The sequence below is a fragment of the Lactuca saligna genome, chromosome 9, assembly GCF_052625555.1.
Source record: "Lactuca saligna cultivar CGN05327 chromosome 9, ASM5262555v1, whole genome shotgun sequence".
In the NCBI taxonomy this organism is placed as follows: domain Eukaryota; kingdom Viridiplantae; phylum Streptophyta; class Magnoliopsida; order Asterales; family Asteraceae; genus Lactuca; species Lactuca saligna.
Window position 1 is genome coordinate 106,900,005 of NC_136425.1, and position 12,878 is coordinate 106,912,882.

The window sequence follows — 12,878 nt, forward strand, 5'->3', positions numbered from 1 at the left end:
TAGGGTAACCATACAAGTTTCTAGGCACTCATTCAAGTCATAGAAGGTGTTAACGGCATTTTAACACCCTTAGAAGGTGTTTATAGTTTTGGAATATTCCTTAACCGTAAACTCATGTTTACTCTTATCATTTCATGTTTTGGGGTTCTAGTATCATTCATGCAAGTTTCTAGGTCATTAGCCAAGCATTGGAAAGGTTTTAGGGCATCAAAACCCCCTTTTAGGGTGTTTACAGTTTTGGGATGTTCTAAAACCGTAAACTCATGTTCTTGGGGTTTTTGAGAGTTTAAACCATAGATTTGCATGTATGCTAAGCTAAACAACAAGCTAGGAGGGTTTACTTACTGTTGTGAAGCTTGAAAGGAGCAATTCTTGATCCAAAACCCGATTTGTAGAGAGAGAGAGACAGAGAGAGAGAGTAGATAGAGGAGGTTCCGAAGGTGTGAAAATGGTTGCAATGAAGACCATTCAACTCTTATATAGGGTTGAGTTTATGGCTAGGGTGAGGGTGTGACATCCCTATTTTCTCGGCTAGAAAATACCGATTTTTTTTATGCTTTATTAAAATCAGAGTACCTTTTTTTTATAAAAATGTTGCGAAATTTGTTCCCAGCAAAACATGATACATATGTTATAAAAGCATTTCCGAAGAAAAGTATTTTTCTTCATTTTAAAAGATTTGGGATGTCATCATCAATACAAAAACATAAGCATAAACAGAACTTACATTCATGATTACTAGGGATTTACATCTCCTTAATCTCTCAGTGTAATGTTGTAACAACCCAAAATTTCCGTATCATCTCTTGTAACTCTTTCGTAGTACAATTCACGCAAACAATCGTCGTTTGAAATTCGATTTCCGATCTTCTGTTTAATTAAGTCGTTAACTTGTACATATCTAAAATGACTTAATGGGTGTCTTAATACATTTGGAAATCATTTTAACACCCCATTTTAGCGATCGGAATATTTCTAGAATTTACCATATCGGGTTACGGCAACCTAATCGGGTACGACCAAAAGCCTCACCTAACGCCGGTATCGGGTAGAATTCCACCGTGTCCAAAACTTAGACACAATATAATGTGTTTTAAGCCTCCATTTGAAGCCTTTAGCCATTTTCTCATATACATTTCCAACCTCTCTCCTCATCCATAATCAAAGGTCCAAAAACAAAGATTTAAGGCTCCAAATCAAAGAGGTAACATCCCTAACTTGTAATATAACCTCTTTAGCCTTCAAATTGATGTTTAAATTAAGTTTTGGGACCAAGAACATGAGTTTACGGCCAAGGATCAAGCTTGGGCCGTAAATTCCTCAAAATGGGGTTTTTAAGCCAAATTACCCTTCCAAATCATAGTTGGGACTTAGATATGACCTTGAGGCTTGCAAATCTGGACTTGGAACACATTAAACATGAATTATATGGGACAAAAGAGAGTTTACAGCCAAGGCTCCTTCTTGGGCCGTAAACTCCTCTAAAAGGGGGATTTAGTGCCTTTAAACATGTCCAAATGCCTTGAAACTCAACCAATAGCCTTGTGGTAAATCCTAGAACCATCTAAAAATAGTTTGGGGACCTTAAACACATCAAATACCCTACATAAGTGAGTTTATGGCCATCGAACCTCTCCTGGGCTGTAAACTCCTATAAGTGTGTCAAATGATGCCTTAAACCACCCCAAAGGCTTGGATAAATTCCTAGAATCACATGTGATTGTTTTAAGCATCAAAAACTAATTTTTCTTACTCATATTAGAGTATACGGCCAGAGAGTATGTATCTGGGCCGTAAACTCACATAGAGGTGTTAATTGAAGCCAAAAATTGATACCAAGCCTTAGAAAATTAGTTAGAATCACATGTGATTGCTCCTTGTGCCTTAAAACAATTTTTCTTGGCCATGGGTGAGTTTACGGCCATAAACTCCAAGGTTGTGGCCGTAAACTCCCTTCTAAGTGGTATAATTACATGTAATCCATTCCAAGGCATTTTAGAAACCCATTCCAACAATCTCCATGTCCAAACAAGCCATTAAACACTCAAAAATCACACCAACATGAGTTTATGGCCGTAAACTCATGTATGTGTGTGTTATGTGGCTGTAAACTCCCTAAAATGTTTACTCTTAGGTAGTAAACTCAAGTCCCAAGTCCCTAGTACCAATACACGTCCGTAGATGTCACCCGGGTTACTCCAAACGCTCGTTTTGAGGTGTTTAACCTCGTTGGAGTGTAATGTTCCATATAATTAGTGAATGTATCCCTAATTGAATATATATGTACATTATTTCATTTTAAATAGGGACATCACGAGTAAACAAACCCCGAACCAACGTTTAGTGCCCGAAAGCTTCGCATTCCTGAGTCTGGTGAGTTCATAACCCTACCCTTTTTCACTATTTTCATTGTTTTCAGGGGGGAACACAAGCAAAGTACAAGGGAATTCTTGTACTCAAAACATGTTTTCAAATGTGTGTTTCATATTTCATATGCTTTTATTACTGATTACTACAACTGATAATCATTTGAACATGCAGATCACGTAACATATATTTGTGAAATAGGTCTTTAAACTGTTATGTTTTCCATATATTTCACAAATGGCTTTCCATATTTTATCAGTTAAAAGCATAACATTGGACATTTGAATATAATATCTATACACTATTTTGTCCTCAGTAACACTCCACATATATACGTGAGTGGAGGACTATCATATTATTACTAGTAAATTTGTTAATCCTGTATGATTGGAGACACGTCGTCGGCAAACACTCCACATAGATACGCGAGTGGAGGACTACACCCGTAACCAGAATCTCTGGTATTTAGAGAGCGTGACTTGAGTGTATAGATCTATACGGGGCTGACTACCCCACGCCTAGCTACTAGCTACAGCCGAACCGAAATGGTTCAAGGGTGACGAAAGTCATAAGTAAGTGGACTACTTATTGCCATAGGTTTAGTCCATCGTACGGTTATGGAACTCGCAATTAGGATAACAGAGATTTACTTATAGTAATAATGAACCACCTTATACATCTTTTACATCTTTCACGTATAGTAACCAACATTCAGGAAAGTATGGGACTTTCCTGGGGAAAACATGGAATCTAACCACGTTTACATCCTTTACATCTTTTACATCGTTCACATTGAAAACCAACAAACAGGAAAGCATGGGGCTTTCCTGGGTAACTCTTACATAACTAGAAAGAGTAACAAAATGGATTACATTACATCTTTTACAATTGGTAATATACAATAAGGAAAGTATGGGACTTTCCTGGGAATACATTATAAGTAAACAGAACAGTTTAACAAGCCGGATAACCAAACTATACATTTTCACAAGAGTAGACATGTTTTCAGTGTACAAACTTACTATACTTTACATTTGTGAAACAACAACCAACTATTAAGAAAATATGGGATTTTCTTGGTATACATAACATTTCAGAAACAGAAAGGAAAGTCGAACATTTTCACAAACAAAAACCGCTTATGAACTCACTAGCGTTATGCTGATTTTAAACCGCTTGTGTTCTCAGGTCAGCGTTAGAACAGGTACCCGAAGATCCCTTTTTGGTCAGAAGACGAAGTACATGAAGACCCATTTCATTTTGTTCATATATATGCTATGTATCACAACTGTACAAACTTTACTTTTTGAAACAACTGTAAAACTTTTCTTATGTAATGTAATGGTTGTTTTACTTTACTTACTATGTGCATTGGATTTGATAATCAACGTGGAGTCAACTCCGGAAATGTTTCCGCCTTCGGTTTTCGGGGTGTGATAGATTGGTATCAGAGCCCTTGTTTATAGTGAATGAAGTATACCAAACCTTACATGGTATAAAACTATAAACACAAAAGGGCCTAAGTGCTCTGAATTAAAAGTATCTTCAAAGTACAAGTATTTCAAAAAGTATACAAGTATACCGAATCGTTATCATCCGTAACCACAAGTAGAACAGAACATAAGTAATTGGGTGTTGTGTACTATGATTAAACCTGGGTAGTTATGTAGTCGTGTCTAGGGTCAATATAGCCTGGCCAACTATATTCATTCGAGACACGGCCAACATGTGCTTGGGAGTGACTGTGGTATGCGGCATGCCTAAAACTTACCCTAATATCCCAAACATCGAACCATTGTCGTAATAAATTCATGAAATACTATGGGAGTATTTCTCGATCCAATCCTCTATAGAAATCCTCATACGAGTGGCTTTCTGTGATTATTCTTAGCGATAAGTTATCTGTTTCGATAACTCTTTCCTGCTTTAACGCTTATTCAGAACATATAACTGCCATATCTATCGATTCAATGTAGAGGACTTATCATCCTCTCTTTCTTGATTCTTATTAGATCAAGATGCTTCCCAGAAAGAGACCCGACTCAAAGAACAACAACAATCCTTCTTCGCCACCACCTCCTCCCAAATTTGACCTAGCATCACTCCAAACGGTCATGACTGCTGCAATGGTGGTAGCCATGTCACAAATGAACCCTGGTGGTTCAGGAGGTGGTCCCCAATCCCAGAACCCCGAAGTTAGCCAGGGACACCAAAAAGGGGGTTCCTATAAGGATTTCATGAACGCGAAAATAACATCCTTCAATGGTGTTGGAGGTGTCATTTCTTTATCCCGATGGTTCGAGAAAATCGAATCCATTTTCGAAATCTATGCTTGCGCGGAATCTAATAAGGTCAAGTTCGCGGCCTGTACTTTCGTCGATAAGGCCCTGACTTGGTGGAATAGCCGAGTCAAATCTCTGACCTTACCCGTAGCCAATGCCATGGGCTGGGAAGCCATGAAAGAACTCCTCATTGCCGAGTACTACCCCCGTGGTGAAATGCAGAAACTAGAGCACGAGCTCTGGAACCTAAAGATGAAATGTTCCGACATTGCTGCATACACTTCCCGATTCGATGATCTCGCACTTCTCTGCCCAGGATTAGTCACTCCTGAAAACAAAAAGATCGAAAGATTCATTTGAGGATTATTCCAAACAACAAAGAGTCATGTTTTGGCAGCCCGTCCGGATACTTATGATAGTGCCAAGACTTTAGCTCAAACTCTGATTGATCACAGCGACGACGTTAAGGAAATCACTACCACTTCTCAACCGACCCAAAGGAGTGGCGAAAAGAGAAAATTCTGGAAGAAGAAGAAGGGTCAATCTTCTTAAGGATCTTCCAAGAAACAGCAGACAGTAGCAGTCCATGCTGCTACTACCCCTGTTGCTGCTGCTTCTGTCATGGGATCCACAGCTCCAACTCCTACTAGTAAATATGCTGGTAATCTTCCTCTGTGTGACAAGTGCAAATACCATCACAATCCTGGTCCCTGCCGAGAACTATCCTGTACCAACTGTGGTAAGAAAGGGCACAGAGTTCGATTCTGCAAAACTCCTACCCAATCAGCCAACCAATCATCTAGAGCAGGTGTTAGTCAAGCTTGCTACAACTGTGGAGAAGTTGGGCACTTTAAAAGGAACTGTCCCAAGAAGTCAACCGCTGATAACACCGGAAGGGTTCTAACCATGGGACGGGAGGAAGCAGTCACCGATCCCACTGTTGTTTCAGGTACGTTCCTTCTCGACAACTCATATGCTAGTATTCTTTTCGATTCGGGTGCTGAAAGGAGTTTTGTTAGTCATACATTCAAACATAATCTAAAACATAATCCTCAACCACTAACTGAAACGTTTACCGTCGAGATGGCTAATGGTGAGAAAGAAAGCGCTAGCAACGTATTCATAGGTTGTACGCTTATCCTAAGTGATCACTCATTTCATATAGATCTCATGCCCATTTCCATTAAGAGCTTTGATGTTATCATCGGCATGGATTGTTTGAGTTCCAATCATGTTGATATCCTTTGTTACGAAAAAGACATCGGTCTCAACCTTCCCTTGGATCAAACTCTCATAATATATGGCGATAAACCCAGTTCCAATCTTCGTATCATTTCCTGCATCAAAGCTCGAAAGCTCCTACGAAAGGAGTGCATTGCATTCTTAGCCCATGTGATCAACGAGAAACAAGAAGTTAGAGACCTCGCGAGCATCCCCGAAGTCTGTAACTTTCCAGATGTATTTCCCGAAGAGCTTCCAGGAATTCCTCCCGAACGTTAGGTCAAGTTCCGTATTGACCTAATTCCTGGTGCTACCCCCGTAGCAAAGTCTCCGTATCGATTAGCTCCAGCAGAAATGCAGGAGTTATCCAGTCAACTCAATGAGTTGCTCAGTAAAGGATTCATTAGACCGAGTTCCTCACCCTGGGGAGCTCCGGTATTGTTTGTCAAGAAGAAAGATGTGTCCTTTCGGATGTGTATCGACTACCGTGAGCTGAACAAGTTGACCGTTAAGAACCGATATCCTCTTCCACGAATAGACGACCTCTTCGACCAACTCCAGGGAGCTAGCTACAAACTATGTTCATAAGAAGGGACGGCACACCCAACTGTGTTCATGGATCTGATGAACCGGGTGTGCCGTCCCTTCTTAGGCAATTTCATCATCGTGTTCATTGACGACATCCTCGTCTACTCCCGAAGCGAAGAAGACCACAAGCAACATTTGAGGTTAGTGTTGGAGACCCTTAGATCCGAAAAGCTATACACGAAATTCTCAAAGTGTGAATTCTAGATACGGAAGGTAACTTTCCTCGGTCACGTGGTAAGCAAGGAGGGGATTCACGTGGATTCTTCCAAGATTAAAGCGATTGAGAATTGGTCGGCACCGAAGACACCCACAGAAATTCATCAATTCTTGGGTCTCGCCGGCTACTATCGAAGATTCATTCATAATTTTTCCAAAATCGCCAAACCTTTAACCACTCTAACACAGAAAGGTGTACCCTTTTGTTGGAGTGATAAACAAGAAACTACATTCCAAACGTTGAAGAGAGCCTTATGCAGCGCACATGTTCGGTCCTTGCCCGAAGGGACAGAGAACTTCGTTGTCTACTGCGATGCGTCTAATCAAGGTTTAGGCTGTGTGCTTATGCAAAGAGGAAAGGTGATTGCATATGCCTCAAGACAGCTAAAAGCACACAAGGTCAACTATACCACACATGACTTGGAACTAGGAGCCGTAGTGTTTGCATTGAAGATTTGGAGACGTTATCTCTACGGAACCAATTGCACGATCTTCACTGATCACAAGAGCCTGCAGCACATCCTTGATCAGAAAGACTTGAACATGAGGCAACGGCGATGGGTAGAAATACTCAGTGATTATAAGTGTGAAATCCGTTACCACCCCAGTAAGGCCAATGTGGTAGCAGATGCCCTTAGCCGAAAGGAAAGTGCAGGCCACAAAGTGAAGAACCAGGTGATGACCATCCATTCCAACTTACCCATGCAAATCCGAGAAGCCCAGTTAGAAGCTCTCAAACCTGAGAACGTGTTGATCGAAACCTTGAGAGGAATGGAAAAGAAACTTGAGATCAGAAGTGACTGAGTCTACTGTTTCATGGATCGAATCTGGATTCCCAAGTCCGGTGGATTCAGAGAAATAGTCATGGAGGAAGCGCACAGAACCAAATACTCTGTTCACCCAGGTTCGGACAAGATATACCTGGATCTCAAGAAGCAATACTGGTGGCCAAACATGAAAGCTGAGATAGCTACATTCGTGGGCAAGTGTCTGACTTGCGCCAAAGTCAAAGTTGAACATCAGAAACCCTCAGGTCTGCTCCAATAGCCCGAGATCCCCGAATGGAAATGGGAAATGATTACCATGGACTTCATCACCAAACTGCCCAAGTGTTCTAGTGGGTACGATACCATTTGGGTAATTGTCGATCGTTTAACAAAATCCGCTCACTTCATTCCGATTAAAGAATCATACAAGATGGAAAGATTCGCGCGAATCTACATCCAGGAGGTAGTACGTCTACACGGTGTACCTGTATCCATTATCTCTGATCGAGATAGCAGGTTTACCACCAGATTCTGGCAGTCCCTTCAGAAAGCCCTTAGAACCAAACTAGATATGAGCATAACGTATCATCCTCAGAGCGATGGACAGAGTGAAAGAACAATCCAAACCCTAGAGGACATGCTTAGGGCATGTGTCATTGACTTTGGAAAGTTGTGGGACACACATCTATCTTTGATCGAATTCTCATACAACAACAGTTACCACACCAGCATTAGGGCTGCTCCGTTTGAAGCCCTATACGGTCGTAAGTGCAGATCCCCTCTGTGCTGGGCCGAGGTGGGGGATACACAGTTAGCAAAGAGTCGAGTCCCCGACAGTGCTCTCACTGGTCCTGAAATCATCCGCGAGACAACTGAGAAGATCATTCAAATCCGTAACCGATTGAAAGCTTCACGTGATCGCCAAAAGAGTTACGCTGATAACCATCGGAAACCACTAGAATTCCAGGTTGGAGACTGTGTCTTGTTAAAAGTCTCTCCCTGGAAAGGCACTGTACGCTTTGGTAAGCATGGGAAACTTAATCCAAGGTACATTGGACCCTTCGAGATCCTCTCTAGGATCGGTCCAGTTGCCTATAAACTTCGTTTACCTCATGAACTCAGTAATGTTCATCCTGTCTTCCATGTTTCAAATCTCAAAAAGTGCCTATCCGATGAAACCCTAACGATTCCCATAGACGAGATCGAGATCAATGAAAACCTCAACTTCGTGGAGGAACCGATCAAAATCATGGATCGAGAAGTCAAACGTACAAAACTAAGTCGCATCCCGTTAGTGAAGGTTCGCTGGAATGCCAAGCGGGGACTGGAATTCACTTGGGAACGGGAAGATTCAAAGAAACAGAAGTATCCACAACTCTTTCTAGATCCATGATTTGTATCTTGTCTTGTGTTTTAAACTATGAATTTCGGGACGAAATTCCCTTTAACGGGGGGGATAATGTAACAACCCGAAATTTCCGTATCATCTCTTGTAACTTTTTCTTAGTACAATTCACGCAAACAATCGTCGTTTCAAATTCGATTTCCGATCTTCTGTTTAATTAAGTCATTAACTTGTACGTATCTAAAATGACTTAATGGGTGTCTTAATACATTTGGAAATCATTTTAACACCCCATTTTAGCGATCGGAATATTTCTAGAATTTACCATATCAGGTTATGGCAACCTAATCGGGTACGACCAAAAGCCTCACCTAACGTCGGTATCGGGTAGAATTCCACCGTGTCCAAAACTTAGACACTATATAATGTGTTTTAAGCCTCAATTTGAAGCCTTTGGACATTTTCTCATATACACTTCCAACCTCTCTCCTCATCCATAATCAAAGGTCCAAAAACAAAGATTTAAGGCTCCAAATCAAAGAGGTAACATCCCTAACTGGTTATCTAACCTCTTTAGCCTTCAAATTGATGTTTAAATTAAGTTTTGGGACCAAGAACATGAGTTTATGGCCAAGGATCAAGCTTGGGCCGTAAACTCCTCAAAATGGGGTTTTTAAGCCAAATTTACCCTTCTAAATCATAGTTGGGACATAGATATGACCTTGAGGCTTGCAAATCTGGACTTGGAACACATTAAACATGAATTATATGGGCCGTAAAATCCTCTAAAAGGGGGATTTAGCGCCTTTAAACATGTCCAAATGCCTTGAAACTCAACCAATAGCCTTGTGGTAAATCCTAGAACCATCTAAAAATAGTTTGGGGACCTTAAACACATCAAATACCCTACATAAGTGAGTTTACGGCCATAGAACCTCTCCTGGGCCGTAAACTCCTATAAGTGTGTCAAATGATTCCTTAAACCACCCCAAAGGCTTAGATAAATTCCTAGAATCACATGTGATTGTTTTAAGCGTCAAAAACTAATTTTTCTTACTCATATTAGAGTTTACGGCCAGAGAGTATGTATCTAGGCCATAAACGCACATAGAGGTGTTAATTGAAGCCAAAAATTGATACCAAGCCTTAGAAAATTAGTTAGAATCACATGTGATTGCTCCTTGTGCCTTAAAACAATTTTTCTTGGCCATGGGTAAGTTTACGGCCGTAAACTCCAAGGTTGTGGCCGTAAACTCCCTTCTAAGTGGTATAATTACATATAATCCATTCCAAGGCATTTTAGAAATCCATTCCAACAATCTCCATGTCCAAACAAGCCATTACACACTCAAAAATCACACCAACATGAGTTTACGGCCGTAAACTCATGTATGTGTGTGTTATGTGGGTGTAAACTCCCTAAAATGTTTACTCTTGGGGAGTAAACTCAAGTCCCAAGTCCCTAGTACCAATACACGTCCATAGATGTCACCCGGGTCACTCCAAACGCTCGTTTTGAGGTGTTTAACCTCGTTGGAGTGTAATGTTCCATATAATTAGTCAATGTATCCCTAATTGAATATATATGGACATTATTTCATTTTACATAGGGACATCATGAGTAAACAAACCCCGAACCAACGTTTAGTGCCCGAAAGCTTCGCATTCCCGAGTCTGGTGAGTTCATACCCCTACCCTTTTTCACTATTTTCACTGTTTTAAGGGGGGAACACAAGCAAAGTACAAGGGAATTCTTGTACTCAAAACATGTTTTCAAATGTGTGTTTCATATTTCATATGCTTTTATTACTGATTACTACAACTGATAATCATTTGAACATGCAGATCACGTAACATATATTTGTGAAATAGGTCTTTAAACTGTTATGTTTTACATATATTTCACAAATGGCTTTCCATATTTTATCAGTTAAAAGCATAACATTGGACATTTGAATATAATATCTATACACTATTTTGTCCTCGGTAACACTCCACATATACACGTGAGTGGAGGACTATCATATTATTACTAGTAAATTTGTTAATCCTGTATGATTGGAGACACGTCGTCGGCGAACACTCCACATAGATACGCGAGTGGAGGACTACACCCGTAACCAGAATCTCTGGTATTTAGAGAGCGTGACTTGAGTGTATGGATCTATACGGGGCTGACTACCCCACGCCTAGCTACTAGCTACAGCCGAACCGAAATGGTTCAAGGGTGACGAAAGTCATAAGTAAGTGGACTACTTATTGCCATAGGTTTAGTCCATCGTATGGTTATGGAACTCGCAATTAGGATAACAGAGATTTACTTATAGTAATAATGAACCACCTTATACATCTTTTACATCTTTTACATCTTTCACATATAGTAACCAACATTCAGGAAAGTATGGGACTTTCTTGGGGAAAACATGGAATCTAACCACGTTTACATCCTTTACATCTTTTACATCGTTCACATTGAAAACCAACAAGCAGGAAAGCATGGGGCTTTCCTGGGTAACTCTTACATAACTAGAAAGAGTATCAAAATGGATAACATTACATCTTTTACAATTGGTAATATACAATAAGGAAAGTATGGGAGTTTCCTGGGAATACATTATAAGTAAACAGAACAGTTTAACAAGCCGGATAACCAAACTATACATTTTCACATGAGTAGACATGTTTTCAGTGTACAAACTTACTATACTTTACATTTGTGAAACAACAACCAACTATTAAGAAAATATGGAATTTTCTTGGTATACATAACATTTCAGAAACAGAAAGGAAAGTCGAACATTTTCACAAACAAAAACCGCTTATGAACTCACTAGCGTTATGCTGATTTTTAAACCGCTTGTGTTCTCAGGTCAGCGTTAGAACAGGTACCCGAAGATCCCTTTTTGGTCAGAAGATGGAGTACATGAATACCCATTTCATTTTGTTCATATATATGCTATGTATCACAACTATAGAAACTTTACTTTTTGAAACAACTGTAAAACTTTTCTTATGTAATGTAATGGTTGTTTTACTTTACTTACTATGTGCATTGGATTTGATACTCAACATGGAGTCAACCCCGGAAATGTTTCCGCCTTCGGTTTTCGGGGTGTGACAAATGTGACATCATAACAACACCTATGATATAAATAAATTGAGTGTGTCAGGTTGGGAAACCTGGTGAATACATAGGGTTTTCAACCTACAATAATATATCTATAGTGTTTAACAATCAAACAATCAACCCAACTACCCATCCCCATTATCTTCTTTACTCTTAAGGATCTACCCTATGAATCAGCTATTCCTCGTTCATTCATTCCTGAGGACTATCCTAAGGAATCGGCAAGAAATCCATCGTTGCCATGGTTTACCCAACGAGTAGTAAGTCTGCATAGTCGCCAGGGTTTAGGCATCAATCTGCATGATCACCAAGGTTTAGACACCAAGTCTACATGGTCACCAAGGTTTAGAGTACACCGGGTCAACACGTTGTCATCCATACTATGCTGAATGACGGGGCCATCATTTGGGTAAAAAGATTCTCACATCATCCACCTCTCACCCTCACCTCCTGGTCTATAACACCTCTCAACCCATCATTCAACTCACATTCCATCTATTATATCTACCCCTGTTTACCCCAACATTATCGTAGATATAAAATACATATACATTTTAAATCACTGAAAACATGTATAAAAATGTTCATCCAGCATAGATAGCAAGTATTCAGATAATATGCACACAAAGCATGTAATTTATATAAAATACTTCATATCTATGTGTAAGATGAAAGTAACTATGCACTCACCTAAGAAGGTGATGACTCGGTACTCGGACAGCACTTCGTTACTGTTAAAACCATTTCCCTGGGACAAAACCTAGTACCATTAGCACTGGAGTTTAGTCTAACGTTAACCGCGACTGATTAATAGTCTAGATATTATTACTATTATATAAGTCTTAAGAAATAATCTTATATAACTCATAATAATATCCTAAATACTCATTATAATTTCCTAATAACGTTACTATATTAAAACATAAGCTATACAAAAGATAGGGTAGGCATAGCTCACTTACATC